The sequence below is a fragment of the Sander lucioperca genome, chromosome 20 (assembly GCF_008315115.2).
Source record: "Sander lucioperca isolate FBNREF2018 chromosome 20, SLUC_FBN_1.2, whole genome shotgun sequence".
NCBI lineage: Eukaryota > Metazoa > Chordata > Actinopteri > Perciformes > Percidae > Sander > Sander lucioperca.
The window spans coordinates 18695120-18717424 of record NC_050192.1 but is presented as its reverse complement, the minus strand read 5'-3'; positions in this window follow the sequence as shown (position 1 = coordinate 18717424).

Here is a 22305-nt window from a genome sequence, read left to right as displayed (position 1 = left end):
AAGACTCTATTTGATTTCTAAAGAAACACGACAATGTATAAAAGGCTCCATTACCTTGTACCTCACGTTATGGCTCCGTAGCAGACGTTTTTGTAAAAATAGGCTAACGATTGGGTCATAACCACGCGACTTACTGTCGCAAAGTAGAGGAATTACCGTATAGTACAGGAGAAGCTCGCAGGCAGTTTCAACTTACATTAGCTGTTTACATGGCCTAGCCTATGTATTGGAAAACCAGAATGAGGTCACACCTATTTTTAATTATCCTACTGTATTGTTATAAAATTATTAGGTCCAGCTTAACATGCGTTAATAACTTCTGATACATTAGGCCCAATATCTTTATGCCTTTAATTTGCTATTGCTGTGCTACAAAAACTTAAGGCTGCATTTCTCTATTTCAGTGTTTGAGTCAGGACTGACTGGCTTGCTTCACTTTGATTTGATTTAATATACTGTTATTCAGTGATGTGTTACCCTTGTGTTTTGTGGCTCCATTTTTGAGCTTGTAGTAGGCATATTCTGTACCATTGTCGTAGCTTTGTGCCTATGTCCTGCGTTACCCGTGCCTAGTTTGTTCTGTCTTGGATTTTGGACTTTATTCTTGTTTTAGTTTTTTCGCTTGTGGCGCGTGTAACTGTGTTCCAGTTTTATTACCGAAACATTAGTAGGCTACTGTTTTGACACCAAGAAGTGCCTTTGTTTTAATAAATAGAGATATTTTGTCTTCATCTTGACAGTATGGGTATGGAAGAAATTTAACTTGGTTAAATAGCGATAACGGTCTATTATTTCCCTGTGTTTCAGGATCAGTAGCCCACGGCAGGCTAATTACGGTCTTGGATAGGCTATCTATACAGTTCAGTAAATTGTGATGGATGCAGTTTGGTGTGTGGTGGTTGACTTTGGCTGAAAACATCACTCTGGAAAATTTGTCAGCACCCCCAATTCAAAATATGTTCCCGCGGCTCTGGCTGTTTAAGTTTAATTACTAATGTTAACTAGCATTTTAGTTAGCAATAATTAGCTGGTGCCTATGTTATCTCCTTACATATACCTACGCTCTCCGTCTCTGCTAGATTGGGAATGATTGAGATTTCTCTTGGCACAGCTACCAGAAGACTTCCAACTTTCAGACAGGTTGCTCACGTCACATCTACGTCTTCAAGCTCAGTTGGAGGCTGCTCAGTAACGCTCAGCCATCACCGGAAAAGTGCTTCTAATATCCTTCACTGGTCTCCGCCCAGAGACACGGGACCTGGTGGTCCATTCTTATATACTGTCTATGGTGATGAACAAGAAAGTTAGCAAGCTAGCAAAACACTGATAAACTAACAGGGTAAAACGGTTAACATTCAGTACTCACTGCAGACTGAAACAACTCAGAAATAGCTTAATCTGCTGCAACAATAGCTAAATAGAAAGAGTACAAACTTACATCGTCTCTGACTTCTGAACAGGCGACCATAATTAAAAGAAACACAAAGCGATCGATCTCGGGGATTTATTACGTAATTACGCAATAGCGTAACGTAGCCGTTAGTACACACACTCTAACCTACACAGACAGTCTCCGTAGCGTGAGGAATTCACAACAGTAACGAGTAACGATGCAGCACATAAAAAATGTATCGGAGTAAAAGTATTAAATACATCAAAAATATGTACTCAAGTAAAAATGGAAGTAGGAGAAAAAAAATAATACTCCAGTAGAGTACAGATACAGCCTTTTAGTACTTTTACAGTAGTGAAGTAGTTCTACTTTGTTACTATACATCTCTGGTCTTTGTGGAACAGAACCAGTAGGAGGAGGAGGAGGAATAAGAGGAGGAGGAGGAAGAACTCTGAAGCTCTGCTGTGGGTTTTCTTAAATACTTTCTTGTAATTAAAAATGATGGAAAACAGGAATTGTCTCGACTTGGGGGGGGATTTAAGTGCTGTTGAAGCATGAATCCTTGCGCTCCTCACTGCTTCACTGACTTCTTGACATGATGAAATTGCATTATTCAAAGAAGCTGAACTCCTCAGTGGGAAGTCACAGTTGGAAAAAACTGATGATATTCAGAAACTAACTTTATTTCAGGGTCTGATTCAGGATTGGATATGGCTGAAAGTCTGCTGTGTCCCAATATCATACTACATACTCAACCTATCCTCATACAACAGTTCATATGATAGCTTTCAAAAAGTTAGGCACACTTTTCCGCGTGTTATCTTCTGAATGTCCAGCAACACAAGTGATCAGTGCGCCGGCACAGACCCTGCAGTGCAGAAACTTGTTTAAGCAATAAAACTACTTGGTTAGGTGGCCGGGTTGGCACAGTGGGTAGAGCAGGCACACATATACTTTTGAGGCTTATGCCTTGACGCAGAGTTCCAGGGTTCGAGTCCGACCTGTGACGATTTCCTGCATGTCTTCCTCCTCTCTCTCCCCTTTCTCACCTAGCTGTCCTATCCATTAAAGGCAGAAAAGCCCAAAAATAATCGTTAAAAAAAAAACAAAAAACACTTGGTTAGGTTAAGGAAAAGATTGTGGTTTGCGTTACAATAAGTATGTTTGTTACGTAACTTACGCACGTGGCGGCATTAGTTAAGTATGTAAGTTACCTATCACAAGTTCAAATAATTAAATAAAAAGTTGACTTTTGGTTTCACGCGAGACACAAACAGTGGTCTCCTGGGTGAAAGTCCTGTGGTTGTTTGCCCCAAACACAAATATGTGGAGATATATATTTATATCACAATCTTTCCACGTACCTCAAAGCAACTACAGAAGTACCCTCTTGTGCCCACATGTGGTGTAGCGGAACACGAGAAATGTAGGGCTGGGACGGTTACAGCATTACCGCAATAAAAAAAAAATCCATACCGTCCCAGCCATTGCTACAGTTCATTAACAAAACTTCAACACTCCGGAAAGTGATATTTGATCTCTAGCTGGAAACCAAATCATTTTTGGTAAATATGAAGAACCTTTGGTAAAATAAATGTCACCAAATGCTTTTTATAGACGTGCAGAAAATACCTCTTTATAATGTTTTCTTAGTGAGGCATTCATTAAAGATGGTATGTAAATACACATTACAGTAGTACGAGGATTAATGAAAAACATTTAATTGATCATAAGGTGAAGTTAGATGGAACGACAAACTAGAAATCCACTTTCTTTTTTTAGACAAGAGTTCAGGTACAAGGTGTATGTGTGTGTGTGTGTGTGTGTGTGTCAGCAGGAGCAGCACATAATTGGCTCTGCACAGAGCTCAGAGACCTGTCCAAGAGGATTGTGGGTATTTTCACGTGTCAATTCACATTAAGTTCAACATGAGAGAGTTCAAGACACACACACACACACACACACACACACACACACACACACACACACACGCACAGTCTGTCTCAGCGAGCTGTCAGTCATCCAGAGGCCCACCCACACAGTCCACTTTAGTGATTAATGACACACAGTACTACATTAACACAACTACAGTGAACACATACTAATGTGGGTAAAATCACTGGTTACTGTTTCACCACTTTACTGCAGTAAAGTGTTCCCTGTCAGTGTATTTCCTTCTTTCCTCCTCCTTTCTTTCTATGCCTCGTTTCCTTAGCTACTTCCTTTCTTGCTTATCTATGTCATTGTGTCCTTTTTTGCTTCCTCCTTTCCTTCCGTATGTGTTCCTTTCCTGCTTTTGGTTTTCTTCCTTCTTTCCTCCCCTACTTTGTTATTTCCTTTTCAGTGCCTCCAGAAAAAAGTGATTATGCGATCGCATAATTCAACGCATAATCAGCCAAAGTCTGCATATTTATGCGGGGGGCCACATTTTTTCAAATACACTGCACTTTCGTGCATAAATTGCTGATTTCCACGCAAAATATGCGGTGCTTGCATGATTTCATAATCCCCGCATTTTCTTTGCAAAAAAGTCACATATATCTTAGCAGAAAGTTGAAAAATGTTGCGTTTACTTCACACGTTTCCCCTGTTGCCATGGGAACGTTATGAAGTGACGTAATTACGCGACGTGAACATCATCGAAAAGCTGCAAACCCCGCGATGAAGCCACGATGAAACAGCAGTTTTTGTAAGTTCCCGCAGTTTCATCGCATAAAATTGCATAAATATCCCACATATTCCATCGCATTTTTTAAGAAAACGTGCCGCATAATCAAGGATTTTTGCCCGCAACAATCACAAAAAAACTCCACATTTTTCTGGAAGGACTGCCTTTTACATCTCCTCCTGTCTTACTATTTCCTTACCTTTTTCCTCCTTTCCCCAACTACCGCTTTGTTTTATTTTCTACTTCATCATTTCCCTTCGTAGTGCCACCAATCCTCATAATCTCTCAATTCCCTTTTTCCTCCTTTCCTTCCCCACTTCCTCATTTCCTTACGTATGTCTTCCTTTCCTTACCCCCTACCTCCTTGTTATTTCCATTTCCTTATGTCTTTCCATACTTTATCATTTCATTACATATCTCCCCCTCGCCATCTTTCATTTCCCACCTTCTTGTTTCCGCCCATATCTCATCACTTCCTTCACCTCATCTTGGCTCAATGTTCTGTGTGTTTTCCTCTTCTATCTGATATTTCTGGATTAAAATTCCTGCTGCAGGAATGTGTATGTTGTGCTCATTTTAACTCCTTTATACACTGTTGGGTAGTTTAATCTACAGCAATGCATCATATTCTGCCAGATCATCATCATATTCTTTTTTTTGTGTTTGTAGCGACGCTGTCCTTTGTAGAACCAAGGATCTCTAAAAGGTTTTAAAACTTTTCATGGTGTCAGAAAAACAGCTTGTGACAAAGCATTTTCCAGCTGATCTTGGAGGCTTTTTAAAGCAGCCATATTATGCTCATTTTCAGGTTCATAATTGTATTTTAAGGTTGTACCAGAATAGGTTTACATGGTTTAATTTTCAAAAAACACCATATTTTTGTTGTACTGCACCGCTCTCTCTCACTGCTGCAGATCCTCTTTTCAGCTGGTCTCTGTTTTAGCTACAGAGTGAGACCTCTTTTCTTCTTCTTCTTCTGTACTATCTTTGATTGCATTTGCACATGCGCAGTAGCTCAGATGTAGATCATGTCAGCTAGCTAGCTCCATAGACAGTAAAAGAAAGGCTGTTTCTACAACTTCGGTCAGTTACAAGGCAGGATTAGCTGGGAGACTTCTAAATGAGGGCGCACATGTAAGTAGTTCTTTTGTAGATTATGGTGAACTTGTGTGTGTTGTAGCAGTGCTTTGCTATTGAGAATGAGGTAGCATGCTAGCGTTAGCATTAGCGTTAGCATGCTAACGCTACGAGCTAATGTTGCGGTTAGCCTGCTCGTTTCGGCTTGTGACGTCACAAGCCGTGCCGATTTTGAACAGCTCACCCAGAGACTGAAGGCAGGACACATTCAGAAACTGTATCTCACTCTAAACAGCATGGATGGATTTTTTTCAAAGTTTGTATGTGTGTGGAAGCACCAGAGACACAACATAACACCCCAAATCCCAGAAAAAGTGTTTTTTTCATAATATGGGCACTTTAAAAGCCTTATTGATCTAAAGAAGTAGGAGCATTTTCTCAACACATAAAGGAACTCTTCATCCTTCAGTTTATCTCAAACATTCAACATCAACACATCTGGAGATACAGGGTTTTTACTTGACAAAAAGGGGAAGAAAACGCTTGATGGTGTTTTAAGCTCCCAACGTCGACTTCAAGGCACCTAACCCTAACCATTGCCTAATCGTAGTGCAGCGCTGCCTGGAAGACGACGTTGGGGGCTTTAAACACCAAACACAGAAGAAAACATATTACATTTTGTCCTCATATTCTGCCATACCTCGACCTTTCCCCCGTGTTTCCTTGACTACCTTCCTTTCATTTAGTCATTTCCTTCCCCAGCTCTTTTTCTCCTCTATGACCCATTCCAGTCATTTCTCAGACTTCTGACAGACTCAAACAATAAGGGCTACAGCTGGGATGGACTAAACCAAGACTTAGACAACCGTTGGCTCAGAAAACCACAGAACTAGATCCTCGAATAAAATGTCAGTTCGAACTACAGTAGACGTAGCACCATGGTTGATGCAGAGGTTAACTGTAGGTAATCACACAGAAAGGGAAATAGTTATTAGCTGGTACTTTCTGCATCTGTTCTAACAGGGCCAGGTGCCTCGGACAGCTCCCTGCTGCTGACCGATGCAGCATCAGGACCCTGGAGAGCGCCGCCGTGTGTCCTAGGTAGGTTTTCAGAGAGGGTTTAAAAGACTATCATCTTTTTTAATTACTTGTCAAAACCTGGTGCCTACATTTCACACAATGCAACTCAACCATGGACAGTTCAGTCGGAGATTCAGCTGTGTTGACGCTAAACTAGTCTACAGCAGAGATCAGCAGCGGGTTACAGAGGCCTCACTTCTTTCTAACTCCACACAAACAGATGTTTTTTCATTTTCAAACTTGTAGACTTCAGCATCAGTTGGGGCTCAAGTGACTGATTCACATCCTCCCGTGTGTGTGTGTGTGTGTGTGTGTGTGTGTGTTCTTGTTTAACTATATTTGTGGGGTCCAAAAACCGGGAATACAGTATACTTGTGGGGTCCGGACAGCTTTGTGGGGCCAAAATGCTGGACCCCACAACTTCAAAGGTCTGTTTGAGGGTTAAGACTTGGTTTTAGGATTAGGGTTAGAATTAGGTTATGGTTAGGGTGAGGGTAAGGGTTAAGGTTAGGCATTTAGTTGTGATGGTTAAGGTTAGGGTAAGGGGCTAGGGAATGCATTATGTCAATGATGGGTCCCCACAAAGATAGTGCCACGCACTAAGTGTGTGTGTGATTGTGTGTGTGTGTGTGTGTGTGTGTGTGTCCCACTGATTGCTGGGTTTCCTTCAGCGGCAGGTGGTTTGACTAGAAAAAGGTCAAAGCTTCACATCCACAACACTGATGAACACACAGCTTACTGTGTGTGTGTTCCTATAAGGAGACAGACAGCCCTCACCTTTTCAATTTCCCATCACCCCCTGCTGTAAAATGCTCACACAGTGCAGCAGCAGACACCTCTGTGTATTTATAGATGGTCTCACACTCATCATTAGGTTATTTTGTACCACTGACACTGGTCTGAGACACTTTAATGATATCTATCAGCCAATCTAAAAACATTTTCCAATATGTAATAAAAAATAAACGTCATTATACAAAAACAAAACGCAGTATCTACAAAACTGAGTCAAGACCTGAATCTGAATTTCTGACATCTGTTTCAACACATTCCCATGCTGTAGAAATGTATAATTTCTGTGATAACTGTTTTTTAAAACTGCAGTAACTGCACACACTGTGGCTGTGAAGTTAGTGTGGTGAGATAGCTGCCACTAGATAGCCAATTAAAAAAGAACAGATACATTTTCTCCCATTCATTCTCAAGTCAAAAATTGAAATGATAAATAAGGCTACTAGGACAGCACTCCAATTTGGTAGAATTTATTGCCACACAACGGGCATTTCGGGCAGTGCCCTTCCTCAGCATGTGCACCGGCAATTACAAATGATCCAGTCTCAAAGAGATGGAGACTCACAGAGGGCAACACCTCAGACTTTCCACATCACTTAGGGCGTTTTCACACATACCTCATTTGTTCCGGACTTTCGGACTTTTCAGTTTGATCCAAAACAAAATTACAGGTGTGAAACCTCCCCCAGACCATGGTCCGGATCAAAAGACCAAATTTTGGTCTGATAAAAAGAGGTGGTCTCGGTCCGGACCATACTGGTCCGGATCCGTTTATAGTGTAAACGCATTTTTTGGATGGTTCAGACTTTCAGACAAAATACAAGAAGCTCTGGCAGGCTCTCCTCGTGTTACTTGACTGGGGAAGCTCCTTTAAGAAATAGCTCAGTGCTTAGCCTGTATGTGAGAAAGAGTGTGTGAATGCGCTCAGAGCAGACAGCTGTCGGCTATTAGAGCAGAGAATACATCAGCAGTTTATTTGTTAAGTGGTAGTAAATGTACAGTGTAGGTTTCCGTTTGTCTCTGAATAAATTCTCCAGAAAGAAAGTTCCCGTGTCTTGCTTCTCAACATCACAACAAAACAGAAAGAGCCGCGGCAGTAGGGGAGAGCAGCAGTCAGTTGAAAAAACTCCGACACAGAGAGGAGACGAGATGACGGGGAAGCCCGTCTACAAACCAATCAATTAGAAGTATCTGGAGATGCAGCTCACGTATGTGATGACGGCAGGACATAGTTTTGTCACATATAGATCTTTAGTGCGCTTGCATAACTGCAGTGTGAAACCAAAACTTACCGGATCAAACGTATACAATGTAACAAAAACATGAACCTTGGTTCGGACTTTCAGGTGTGAAAATGCCCTTACTCACTTGAAAACTACACTCAAAACCCATCTCTTTAAAGCTGCTTTTTTTTTTACTTTTTACTACAAACTAGCTGTGTTTCCATTTGTTTGCTTTTAAAAAAGTTCTATTTCTATGCTGCTTTGCTTCACCTTTTTAATATCTATCTCTAGTTATTATTTCTGTTATACTGATCTTTATATTGTTTTTCTGTGTCCTTTCCTTGTAAAAAGCCTTTGAGTACCTTTAAAAGCGCTGTATAAAATAAATGTATTAGTATTATTATTATTTATTATTATGAATTTTAAGTTCAAATACTGCTTAACACCACTGGTGCCGCCAAAGACAATGAAACAGATCTTCAAGATGGTAACTTTAAAGGTGCCCTGCCACAAGAAAAAATTTTACTTGTATTTTTTGAAATATGTTAGGTCCATAAGTGTTTGTGTTATGTTGTGAATGTGAAAATGAACTGCTACCTCCTCTGTCAGCTCTAGCTACTAAAAAGAAATAAGCGATAAGAGAAATCAGGTCAATTACAAAAGCTGGTCAGTCTGACGTGGTGTTGCCTGAGCTAATTACTATTCATGCGCTCGTCCAATTGCGCTGGGTAAATGATGCGGATAGCCAGGCTCTCATTGGCTAGCTATTAGCCAATCAGAGTCAAGCACCTTTATATTTTATATATATATTATATTACCTAATATTAATGAGAACTGGCACAAATCGAGCTGAGTCTTCCTGCAGGCTTTCTATACCACGCTAGAATGGCTTGAAACAAGGTAACCAAGGCATTTTTTCCACAAAGAATGTTACAGAGTCCATGGTAGAACTTCAGACATTACCACAAAGTAATGACATACGTGTGGCAGGGCACCTTTAATAGGAGGAGGATTTCTTTTACAGAATGTATACTGTATATGGTTTGAGTGTGGTTTTAACTGAGGTTAGAAGATTGTCTAAATTCACATTTTTATATTATTCTGTCTTGTTTTATGGTTGGATCAGATTCACACAACAAACTGGTGAAAGCTGCAAGCGGCAAACCTCCAACACCCAAAATAATTAATCTGTAATCAAAGTCAGAAGCACTTTTTCAGGTGACATTGGGACGGAAATATTCATCTTGCTTCATTCGCCCCCAAACAACCAATGTGCCAACTGTACAGACATTAGTAACAGATGCACCAACTGTGTGTGTATGTGTGTGTCTGTGTCTGTGTGTGTGAACTCACCATAAACTCCAGTTCTTTCTGTTTTTTCCCTCCAGACTTTTTCCTTTTTACTCTCGTCTCTGTACATTTGTGGAAAAGACTCGTAAACCGCTGTGAGAAGTGCACATTTTTCACTCAAGTTGAAACATTCACAGCTCACGGGGATGCGTCTTTGTGTCGCCTCAGGAGTGTCTAATCACGTCTTTCCATTCACTTTGCATGCAATCTCTGACATTGGCTGCTTCTGTCTGAAGACACAGTGAGAGGAAGTTGAATCAGTGTTGGATCACATTAAAACTGGAAGACAACAGCAAACAAAGACATAAGTGAGTATTTATACCTCAATGCAACGTTGAGGTGCTCGAATTTTGACTTTAATTCCGTCAGAGACGCTTTCACATCAGGGAACTGGTGGTTTAAAGCAAATAGTTATACAGTTAGATTAGACAGGAAAGGCTCTTTAAAGAATCTGAGCAGCAACAAGGATTCTTCCGAAAATAAACATGTACATGAACATTAAATCCTAGTTAAACCGACAATAAACACCAAAGCTTAAAGGTCCTATGACATGCTGCTTTTTGGATGCTTTTATATAGGCCTTAGTGGTCCCCTAATACTGTATCTGAAGTTCTCTTTTATATAGGCCTTAGTGGTCCCCTAATACTGTATCTGAAGTCTCTTTTATACAGGCCTTAGTGGTCCCCTAATACTGTATCTGAAGTCTCTTTTATACAGGCCTTAGTGGTCCCCTAATACTGTATCTGAAGTCTCTTTTATATAGACCTTAGTGGTCCCCTAATACTGTATCTGAAGTCTCTTTTATATAGACCTTAGTGGTCCCCTAATACTGTATCTGAAGTCTCTTTTATATAGACCTTAGTGGTCCCCTAATACTGTATCTGAAGTCTCTTTTATATAGACCTTAGTGGTCCCCTAATACTGTATCTGAAGTCTCTTTCCCGAAATTCAGCCTTGGTGCAGAATTACAGCCACTAGAGCCAGTCCCACAATGAGCTTTCCTTAGGATGTGCCATTTCTGTGTCTGTAGCTTTAAATGCTATTGAGGAAGAGATAGCCGGGGCAAGGTAAAGGGTGGGGGTGTGGCATTGACTAGCTTGCGGCCACGGTTGTAGCTCTATTTCCTCATGGGCGGGCCAAATTCTCTGGGCAGCTGTGGGCGGCAGGCAAAGCAGAGAAAGGGGAGGTAACCTTTCCCCTTATGATGTCATAAAGATTCCAGATCGGCCCATCTGAGCTTTCATTTTCTCAAAGGCAGAGCAGGATACCCAGGACTCGGTTTACACCTATCACCATTTCTAGCCACTGGGGAACGCATATTAACGTTAAAAAACCTCATAAAGTGAAATTTTCATGCCATGGACCTTTAAGTATATATAGGAATATAACTATCTAAAACTTTTACTTATTTACTTGTTTTTCGTTTACATATTTTCCACTGTGGTATTTACAAGTAAAATATCTGAATATTATTCCCACCACTGCATACCAAACAAATATTTCGATTCCCTCCTGAAGGTAATTTCTAAATCATGCAGCCTTGATTTCCTCTCAAAATGCAAAGCTTCCTGAAGATGTGTGGGATGCTCGTCTATTGATCTCAGAGATTGATTTGTTAAGATGATTAATAATCAGCCGTCTGACTCATTGCGGATTCCAACAAAACCAGTGGCAGTTTCTGCAGAGCTGCTAAAAGAGCCTCAGCTAAAGTGCCTGACTGAGAGAAAGAAAAAAAACCCAATCCTTTAACACATTTAAAATATCACAGGACTGCTTCAAATCCCCACGGCAACAATACAAACATGAATACCTAAAAGGCATTACATTAAATAAAAAAGGGCTCCAGGGAAATCGACAGATCCAGAGTCAGCCACCAGAGGAGCTGCAGAGAGAGTAATTCATATGTGATGGTGTACACAGACAGTGTGTATAGATACTGATGAAAACAGGATTGATAAAAGTATAATAGATTAGATGAATATAAACGTCCATCCAACGTCATCTGGCGGTGCCTATACCCGGCTCGCAGTCACCTTTTTGCGGCTAAACAACTGCAGCTGGTAGCCGGTGTCCCGGAGCTCTGTAGCGGCTAAATACAACCAGCAACTGCCGCTCGGACGTTATCGTTTTATGGCACTATAGACTGTTCACATTACAGCGCTTTACTTAGTTTAAAATATTTCTATTTTATAATACAATTAAAGGTGCTGTAGGTAGGATTGTGAAGATCCAGGACTTAGCCAAAATATTTGAACATCAACAACTTCTCAGTCCCTCCCCCCTTTCTGCTAAAGCCCAAAATGGTCTCCTAAGCCCCTCCCCCCACAAGGGAGAATGAATGCGTGTGCATGAGCAGTGATTGACATGCAATTAGACACCCCCCCAGGCCCTGATTGGTGCATCTGAACAGGGAGAGGTGGATTTTTTCAAATCGCACTACAGGCTGTAGATGGTGCCAGAGGAGCCAGATTCTTTTTTAAATTACCTGCTTCATGTAGTTCTACTGGAACATAGGGTCAGTTTCAGCAAATATGACAGAAAGTTAGTTTTATAAGTCTTACCTACTGCACCTAATATATGGTCTAGGCTACTGGTGAAGTAGCATTGATAACTCTGAGGTGTGGGGCTTATCGGCAAATCGCACCCTGCGTAGGCTACTACTCATACTAAGTATAATGTAAAATTGAATATGTAGTGCGTTCCATTTGCATAGTAGGCTATGTGGATTTTGTGTATTAAAGAAATGCCCTGATGTATACAACATTAGCAAAAATGTTTGAGTATGTGACGTGAGTTTACTCAACATACTTAACTGCCCCAAAATGCATTGCAGCTCTTAGACTCAGACTGTCCAAAATGGTGAATTGCTCGACAGTTTAAATAATTCGCCGTTGGATAAAATGATTACGAATTGATGGCAAGTGATGTTAAAGGGATAGTTCAAATATTTTAGAAGAGTGGTTGTATGAGCTACTTCTCCATACTCAGTGTGTTAGCTACAGTAGATGGCGGTCGGCATGCCCCCAGTTTGGAGAAGCAGATTGCATTAGTTGTTAGTTCCTAACTCTTTTAAAACACACAACAACACAAATTAACTAACCAATGGAGACAGTGGTGGAGAACCCGTGTTCTGCGAGATAAAATCAAAAAGGAGTCTGGTGGCTTTGAAGAGAGCAGCGATAACGGCTTCAGTTCCCTGTCGTAAAGGGCTGTCTGACAGCAAGGGAAAGCGGTGAAAATATTCTAAATATAGCGTCCACTTAAACTGATATAGATTGTTTTTAGGTTTCTAAAATGTGTTTAGCTGCTACCTCCATCCACACCAGGACATTGCTTAGCTTCCATGTCAGTACTCCTGCCTGCTTCTCCAAACTGGGGGCGTGCCAGCAAAAGATCCAAACTATCCCTTTAAGATAACACTGGAATAACACCTAAAACCATTACACTGAGTGAAAGAGGTACTTTACATTTATGATAAACAATCTTCATTCATCGGAGACTCGGTCCAGATAATCTGTACTACTCTGACATGCCTTGCAGCGTTGTAGTCGAGACCACCTAAACCGAGACCAAGTCATCACCAAGACCAGAGTGTATCGAGACCGAGACAAGACCAAGACTTTAAGGGTTTGAGACCGAGTCAAGACCAAGACCAGATTTGTGTCAGACAGCCAGAGCTTCTTCTCCTGTCTCCCACATTCACTTACTTGGGAGTGTGTGTAAAGAGGGCGGGTAGAGGGGGGTTTACGGTAACACATTTCAAATTAGATATGAGTCAAGTTGTTGGTTGCATTTGCAAGTTTTAACACATAGGCATAACTCAGACAATGCACAGACAGTTTAGTGAAATCCCTGCAGTTGTGGTCTTGAAAAAAAAAAATCCAGAGTCCTCTTTATCCGAGACAAGACCAAGTAAAAATGCGGTCGATTCCGAGACGTGACCTTCAAAAATGGGTCTTGAGACCAAGACCAATCTCAAGTACTACAACACTGATGCCTTGACGTATACCAAGAGACAGTTTGTGAGTCCTGTTTGTAATGGCAGTCAGAAAGGTGGACTTTCCTGGAAGATTTTAAAAAACTATAAATACTATAAGTATACATTACAGCATGCTGGTGTTCAGCTGGCAGTCTCTTACTTTGTGTGCAGCAGTATAATACATCCTCTGTCACGGCTCCCTCCAACCTCTCATTCTTCTCCTCTTCCTCTCTGCTCTGTTGAGTTCAACCCCAGCAGCAGCAGCAGCAGGGTCCCTTTGATCCTCCTCTGAGTCGGCCAGATTGGATGATCCTTTTTTCTTGTATTTTATCACAATCTCAGTGTGTGTCTGTGCTGCCAAGGTCAGTGACAAACACACTGCAACGACCAAACAGTGATGCAACATGATCACTGATGAGCCACACAGAGACGACCAATCAAGAGCAGCCTCAACCACCACCTTCCCATTGACAGAGCTTAAAGGCAGGGTTGGTAACTATTTCAATTATACACTTTTTCATATATTGTTTGAAATGGTCTTTACACCCTGACAGCAATAAATAACGTATGAAAAAGGAGCGAAAAAGATCCGACATCTGTAGCTGCTGTAATCCTTTTAAAACGCCCACCAATCACTGTGTCGTGGCCTGCTTAGAAAGAACCAATAAAATGCCTCCATGCCCTGCTGCGCGTACTCTACCCCTCCCATGAGCTCAATGCGCATTGTTGCCTCATTGCTAACGGTAGTCGGTGTGATAGTATTAGGTGACAGGAAGTAAAACTGCGGTCCTTTCTCTGCTCTGCTCTGAAGCAGCGACGCAACGGTGCATGTGCACGTCTGTGTGTGTGTGTGTGTGGGTCGGAGCGCAGAGGAGAGATGCTACTTTCAAATCTTGCTAGCTTTTCAACATCACCAACCCTGGCTACCCTTTTCGCACAGGACTAGTATTACCTGGGGACCTCAAGTGATCTGTAATAATTACGGAGGTCGTCTGTGATAATATTAGTCCGGTGTGAATCGGCATCTGTGTGATTCGGGGTCGTATTGGCTGCGTTTGCATTATAAATGAAAGTTTTGACAGAGCCTTGACATCGTATCTGTGGGGGATAATGTCATAGCCTGGTCCTACCAGACTCTGGTCCATTAGCCTGGTCCTACCAGACTCTGGTACACTAGCCTGGTCCTACCAGACTCTGGTACACTAGCCTGGTCCTACCAGACTCTGGTACACTAGCCTGGTCCTACCAGACTCTGGTACATTAGCCTGGTCCTACCAGACTCTGGTACATTAGCCTGGTCCTACCAGACTCTGGTACATTAGCCTGGTCCTACCAGACTCTGGTACACTAGCCTGGTCCTACCAGACTCTGGTACACTAGCCTGGTCCTACCAGACTCTGGTCCATTAGCCTGGTCCTACCAGACTCTGGTACACTAGCCTGGTCCTACCAGACTCTGGTCCATTAGCCTGGTCCTACCAGACTCTGGTCCATTAGCCTGGTCCTACCAGACTCTGGTACATTTCATTTGTACAGAGAGTCTGGCCTCTCTCCATTGACAAGTGTTAACTTCCTTGAAGGCGGGTACTCTGTTGAAGTTTAAAACTATTGGATCTGCCCAGAGCCACTCTGGATCCACTCCGGCTTAGCATCGCTAGCGTTTGCCTTAGCCAACTCTTTCTCCACTAACGGAGCGAACTGAAAATCTAACTTTTCCCGAACCCCGTGGGGAGGAGGGCCACAACATCATGGCCACCAACAAAACTCAGCAAAGATTGTTCTTGCTCGGGCTTTAACTTCTGGATATTCGGCAGCGTTGCCACAACGGACCGAATGGCTTTGCTCGCATCTTTCTCCACCGCCATTACGGAACTACAACTCAAACTAGCGCACAACCTCAACGTCATCGTTCTCAGCCACTCCCTCTGTTCGCTGATTGGACCGGTAAAGATTTGGCCGGAGAAAACCCAAGAATATACCGCAAACCCAGACAATATACTGAAGGAAAATGAAAATAATTTCTAAATCACATGGGGTCCCCTGGTAATACTAGTCTTGTGGGCTAACTAAACTTAGGATATAAATTTAGGAATAAAAGTGAAGAACCGAGGAACATGACTAACTAAACTCAGGAACCAAATTTAGGGACTAATCTCAGAGTTAAAGCAGAGAACCTTTTTTGTAGGTAAACTAAGGGACTGCTCTAAACTCGAGAATTAAACTCAGGGACTAGACTTCAGGAACATCGTAGACAATAAATTCAGGGAACTTACTAAACTTGGGAAATTCAAACGCCAAACTCAGGAAGTGAATCCAGAGAATAAACTCTACTTCAAAGACTAAAGTCATGGACCAAACTCAGAGACTAAAAACGCAGAGGTTAAAATGAAACATGGTAACTAAACACAGGAAGTCAAGAAGTAGGATATGAATTTACTTTGTAAAATTGTATCCAATAAATTCAACATTTCAAATTTCACCTCCTCTCTGAAAACTTCTATTCTTTGCCTGAAACCACATTTTTTGAACCCTTGAAGTTTTGAAGTTTGCACAGGTGAATTTTTCATAAGCTGCTCTCCTCCTCTGGTGGTCGACCTTTACTCTCCTTCTTCTTCTTTTCCTCCTGCGATTATCTCTGGATCAGCGTAATTACAACTCATTCATCTCCGCTGCCAGAACTCAAGGACGACACACACACACACACACACACACACACACACACACACACACACACACACACACACACACACACACACACACACCGCCCATTTCTCCTTGTTACAGAAAGTTCATTTGGGGAAATACTCCTTTAATTATGATTCATATCTGGGTCATTCATAACCATCACAGCTTCAGCTTGTGTGTGTGTGTGTGTGTGTGTGTGTGTATGTCTGTTGTAACATTTGCATAGCAAGTTGCCTGTTGTCTGGGCAACCAGTGTCAATGGAAGTAATCAGTTGGGATGAAGCCTTATTATTTTAACCTTTTCTTCACATCTTGTTTAATCAATCTTACTTTTATTTAAAATGAATTGTATTATTTTAGCCTTAATCAAAAAGTTAAAAGTCCAGACATGTAACAAAGGCTTCGCTGCCCCTCGTATCGCTTGCTAAATCATCCGTCAAATTACCGTGGCAACAGAGCATCCATCACCCAATCCATCATCATCGAGAGGAGGCACACAAGAGCGACAAAAACGCAACGAGAGATCTGACAGACAAGAGTAGAGATAACCAGAGAGGAGAGGAGAGGAGAGGAGAGGAGAGGAGAGGAGAGGAGAGGAGAGGAGAGGAGAGGAGAGGAGAAGGGGAGGAGAAAAAGGTGGGGAATATAAAGAGAGAAAGAGGAGGGCAAGAAGGAGAGAGGAGAACAATAGTAGTTAGGAAGTGAAAGAAGAGGAGAGGAAATGAGGCGAAGAGGACAGAAAACTAGGAGAAAAGGAGGGAAGTGAAGAGGAAAAAGAGGAGGAAGAGAAAAAGTGAGGCAGGAGGAAGAGAAGGTGGGGAATATAAGGAGGTAAAAAGGAAGTAGAAGAAAATAAGGAGAGAGGAGAAAATGGTAAAGAGGAGGTGAAAGAAGAGGAAAAGGAATGAGGAGAAGAGGAAAAAGAAGAAGGGATAGAAGGAAAGGAAAGAAGGAGACAAGGATAAAAAAATGATGGTAGGATGAGAAAGGAGGCAAGGAGAAGAGAGGAGGAGGAACAATAGTAAAGGGGGACATAGGAATGAAATAGAAGGAGAAAGGAGCAAAGGATGGAGGAGAACCAAATAAGGAGAAGAGATTAGAAGGCAAAAGGAAAGAAGGGAAGAAGAATTCAAAGAGAGGAGCGGAAGGAAAGTGTAGATGAAAAGAGGAGAGGAAGAAGGTGGTGCGAAAGATGGAGAAATATGAAGGAAGTAAAGGAAAGTTTGTCAAAGGTAAGGGAGGTAGGAGGAGGAGAGGTGAAGAGAGGAGGGGAAGAAATGAGGAGAGGGTGTAGGTGGGAAGGATAGGAATAAGGAGAAAAAGGAGAGGAGGAGCAAAAGGAGATGGTGAGGAAACAAAAAAGGAGACCAAAAGAGACTAAGAGAAAAAAGCGGGGTAGAACTAAGAAAATGGAAATAAAGTGAGTAAAGATGAGAGGAAAAGAAAGGATGAAAAGCAGAGGAAGGAGAGAAGAGGAAGGAGCGCAGGAGGAAGCAGAAAATAGAGAGAAAGGTGCATGGAATGAAATAAATAAAGCTGCTAAGTCTTTCTGCCACAGAGGAAAGCAGAGAGCAGAATAATTCAGTTTTGCTGAAGTCAAGGTGAACTTGTAAATTGCGTTGTAATTCCCAAAACGCACGCATGCACGCACACGCACGCACACGCACGCACGCGCACACGCACACGCACACACCGCAGAGAGAGGGAAGAAATGACAGAAATGGGAGAAATGCATGTGAAGAGAAAGAAGATAAAACAGGTGTGTATCCACTGGAGAGGCAGTAGGTATGTGTGTGTGTGTGTGTGTGTGTGTGTGTGTGTGCGTGCGTGTGCGTGTGCGTGTGCGTGTGTGTGTAGGTATGTCATTGCAGCCTGATTCAACTTCCTGTTTGTTTTATTCCTGAACATTAACACTCTTTCTCTCTGGAGGTTTAAAGGTCCCATGGCATGAACATTTCACTTTATGAGGTTGTTTTTTAACATTAATATGAGTTCCTCTAGCCTGCCTATGATTCCCCAGTGGCTATAAATGGCGATAGGTGTAAACCGAGCCTTGGGTATCCTGCTCTGCCGGATAAAATGGCACATACTAAGGAAAGCTCATTGTGGGACTGGCTCTAGTGGCTGTAATTCTGCACCAAGGCTGAATTTTGGGAAAGAGACTTCAGATACAGTATTAGGGACCACTAAGGCCTATATAAAAGCATCCAAAAAGCAGCATGTCATAGGACCTTTAAAACATAAAACTCAAGGGCAGACACTACAGACAAAAACCTATTTTGCTTTTTCAATATAGAGGTTTTGGGCTATTTTGCTTCCAAAACATGTCTTCTTTCAGACTAGTGGAAAGAAAAGGTTTATTTTACTACAATTTGTCTATTTGTGTCTGTAGAGTTCTCCTAAATTCAACAAAAGTTAGCATAAGATAATGCATCATTTGCATATTTAAACATAACAAATTCAGAAACCTTGTAATACAAAAACTATTTGATTTAATGTAAGTAATCAACTGGGGAAGTTTAAAAGTGATATCTGTGAGTTATATGTTTTAAATAGCTCATATTATGCTCATTTCCAGGGTCATAACTGTATTTAGAGATTGTACCAGAATATGTTTACATGGTAACATTTTCAAAAAACACCATGTTTTTGTTGTACTGCACATTGCTGCAGCTCCTCTTTTCACCCTGTGTGTTGAGCTCTCTGTTTTAGCTACAGAGTGAGGCATCACACTTCTGTTCCATCTTTGTTGGGAGTCGCACATGCGCAGTACCTAGGTAAGGACTACTAGCCAGTCAGAAGCAGAGTATGAGGGCGTGCCCTGACAGTAGCTAGGTAAGGACTACTAGCCAGTCAGAAGCAGAGTATGAGGGCGTGCCCTGACAGTACCTAGGTAAGGACTACTAACCAGTCAGAAGCAGAGTATGAGGGCGTGTCCTGACAGTAGCTAGGTAAGGACTACTAGCCAGTCAGAAGCAGAGTATGAGGGCGTGCCCTGACAGTACCTAGGTAAGGACTACTAGCCAGTCAGAAGCAGAGTATGAGGGCGTGCCCTGACAGTACCTAGGTAAGGACTACTAACCAGTCAGAAGCAGAGTATGAGGGCATGCCCTGACAGTACCTAGGTAAGGACTACTAGCCAGTCAGAAGCAGAGTATGAGGGCGTGCCCTGACAGTACCTAGGTAAGGACTACTAACCAGTCAGAAGCAGAGTATGAGGGCATGCCCTGACAGTACCTTGGTAAGGACTACTAGCCAGTCAGAAGCAGAGTATGAGGGTGTGCCCTGACAGTAGCTAGGTAAGGACTACTAGCCAGTCAGAAGCAGAGTATGAGGGCGTGCCCTGACAGTACCTAGGTAAGGACTACTAGCCAGTCAGAAGCAGAGTATGAGGGCGTGTCCTGACAGTAGCTAGGTAAGGACTACTAGCCAGTCAGAAGCAGAGTATGAGGGCGTGTCCTGACAGTACCTAGGTAAGGACTACTAGCCAGTCAGAAGCAGAGTATGAGGGCGTGTCCTGACAGTAGCTAGGTAAGGACTACTAGCCAGTCAGAAGCAGAGTATGAGGGCGTGTCCTGACAGTAGCTAGGTAAGGACTACTAGCCAGTCAGAAGCAGAGTATGAGGGCGTGCCCTGACAGTACCTAGGTAAGGACTACTAGCCAGTCAGAAGCAGAGTATGAGGGCGTGCCCTGACAGTAGCTAGGTAAGGACTACTAGCCAGTCAGAAGCAGAGTATGAGGGCGTGCCCTGACAGTACCTAGGTAAGGACTACTAACCAGTCAGAAGCAGAGTATGAGGGCATGCCCTGACAGTACCTAGGTAAGGACTACTAGCCAGTCAGAAGCAGAGTATGAGGGCGTGCCCTGACAGTACCTTGGTAAGGACTACTAGCCAGTCAGAAGCAGAGTATGAGGGCGTGCCCTGACAGTACCTAGGTAAGGACTACTAACCAGTCAGAAGCAGAGTATGAGGGCGTGCCCTGACAGTACCTAGGTAAGGACTACTAACCAGTCAGAAGCAGAGTATGAGGGCATGCCCTGACAGTACCTAGGTAAGGACTACTAACCAGTCAGAAGCAGAGTATGAGGGCGTGCCCTGACAGTACCTAGGTAAGGACTACTAGCCAGTCAGAAGCAGAGTATGAGGGCGTGCCCTGATAGTACCTAGGTAAGGACTACTAGGCAGTCAGAAGCAGAGTATGAGGGCGTGCCATGCTAGCAGCTAGGTGAGCATTATAACATGTGTTACAAAGTGACCACGTTTGTCTCTGAAGTAAAGGCTGGACTACAACAGAGCTGTTTGGAACAGTTAGTGAACAGTGTTTTCTGTTGGAGATGGTAAGTCCCTTTGGGGTGGACTTTGTGCTTTTTCACTTTGTAACCCTATAACGTGGACAAAAAAAGATATATAACACTATAAAGTAAAGGGGAAAAGCCAAAAAGCAGAATATGAGCACTTTAATCTATTCACCTGTAGTCTCAGTTCTCAGACTCTGAGTCAGAAATCTTCCTTTCAGTCAGTAGCACTTACATACACCAAACTTTCCACTTTCAATGCTATCTATATTCTGAAGGTTTCTACCCAGGGCTTTGCTCAGATATCCTTCATAGCCTGATTTATGTACTGTAACGTTTTAAACCTAAAAAACGTGGATTTTTTTTATGGCTGTTGACAGTGTTGTCTGATTTATGAATTGATAAAAAGAGATATTCAAAATCCCTTCTGTAAAAACCTTTGACTCTAATATAAAACAAAATCAAAGAAGAATTTTGAATCTTTATCCAATGTTCACATATCTGTTCTGGAAATGTATGCACATTAGCGCAAATCTAATAAGATAATGCATAATGTGCATATTTAGACATAACATTCCAGAAAACCTGTAATACAAAAAACAGCTGTCTTAATGTCAGTAATCAACCGGGGAAGTTTCATGGTGACATCTGTTAGGTTAAAATATTTTCCCTATTCACCTGTAGTGTCATCTGCCATTCTGTCATTATGGCTGAAACTGATGTCAGGTCAGCAGGAGGTAAAGATGAAAACAAACATAAAAATAGGATGTAGCGAAAAAAAAAACAAGGAAAGGAGACAGAAGGGAAGACAAGAGAGAAAGATAAGATGATCGATAGGGACGAATAAGAATAAGCTAGGAGGCTAGAGGAAGCAGGGAAGGTGGAGAGGAAGAGGGTGGGAGCAAAAACGAGGAAAGAGAAAAATGTCAGAATTCACCTTCAGCCAAAGCTTCATTCATTTCACACGCCATTAGTACTCCCTGGCAGGAAGTCCTGGTTTTATAAATGAGTCTGGACTGACATTAAAAGCCTAAAGTAACAATCTCTGAGTGGAATATCATGCGAGTTTCATCACTCAAAATGTGATTAACAAGATGGTAAACGTACAAGTATGAAGGCGCTCAATATGGTGTTTGGAGGTGAGGAATTAACATCACCTGGAGGGGAACAGAGCTCCTACAAGATATTTTATTGACTTTTTATTTTGGCGTGAGGCTGATGGACTGTTTTCAGGAAGAATTTCATTTAATTTAAAGGTCCAATATGTAATATAATTATTGTACTAAATCCAAAAATGACCCCAATGCGTCATCAGATATTAAGGAAACATGTTAAGTTTAAATACTATCTTTTCTGACAACAATACTAATGCAATATTTTTCTCCTTTTGAAATTTCCGTTCCGTGACGCAATATCAGTTTGTGTGTTGTTATCTTAGAGCTTAGAGCCCAAAAGGACGCCGAGTTGACTAATTTCCTCCTAAACAGGTAAGCATTAGCTTCAGGCTAATTTATCACGGCTACAAAGGACGGGCATTTTATGTCATTTCAACATTTGTGAACTCACATTGAATTATAGCTAACTAAAGTACCCAAGTTGGTTACTTGCAAAAACAATTGAGACACAGCCAGTAAAGTGATCCTGACTGGTCCTGGCTAATGCTGCCATGCTAACCCTGCTAACATTACCGGAGGACCAGGCAAGCAGGCCACGGCTGTTTGCAACGTGTAGCCTGTTCAGCGGCTGACAACGGTGAGTTATT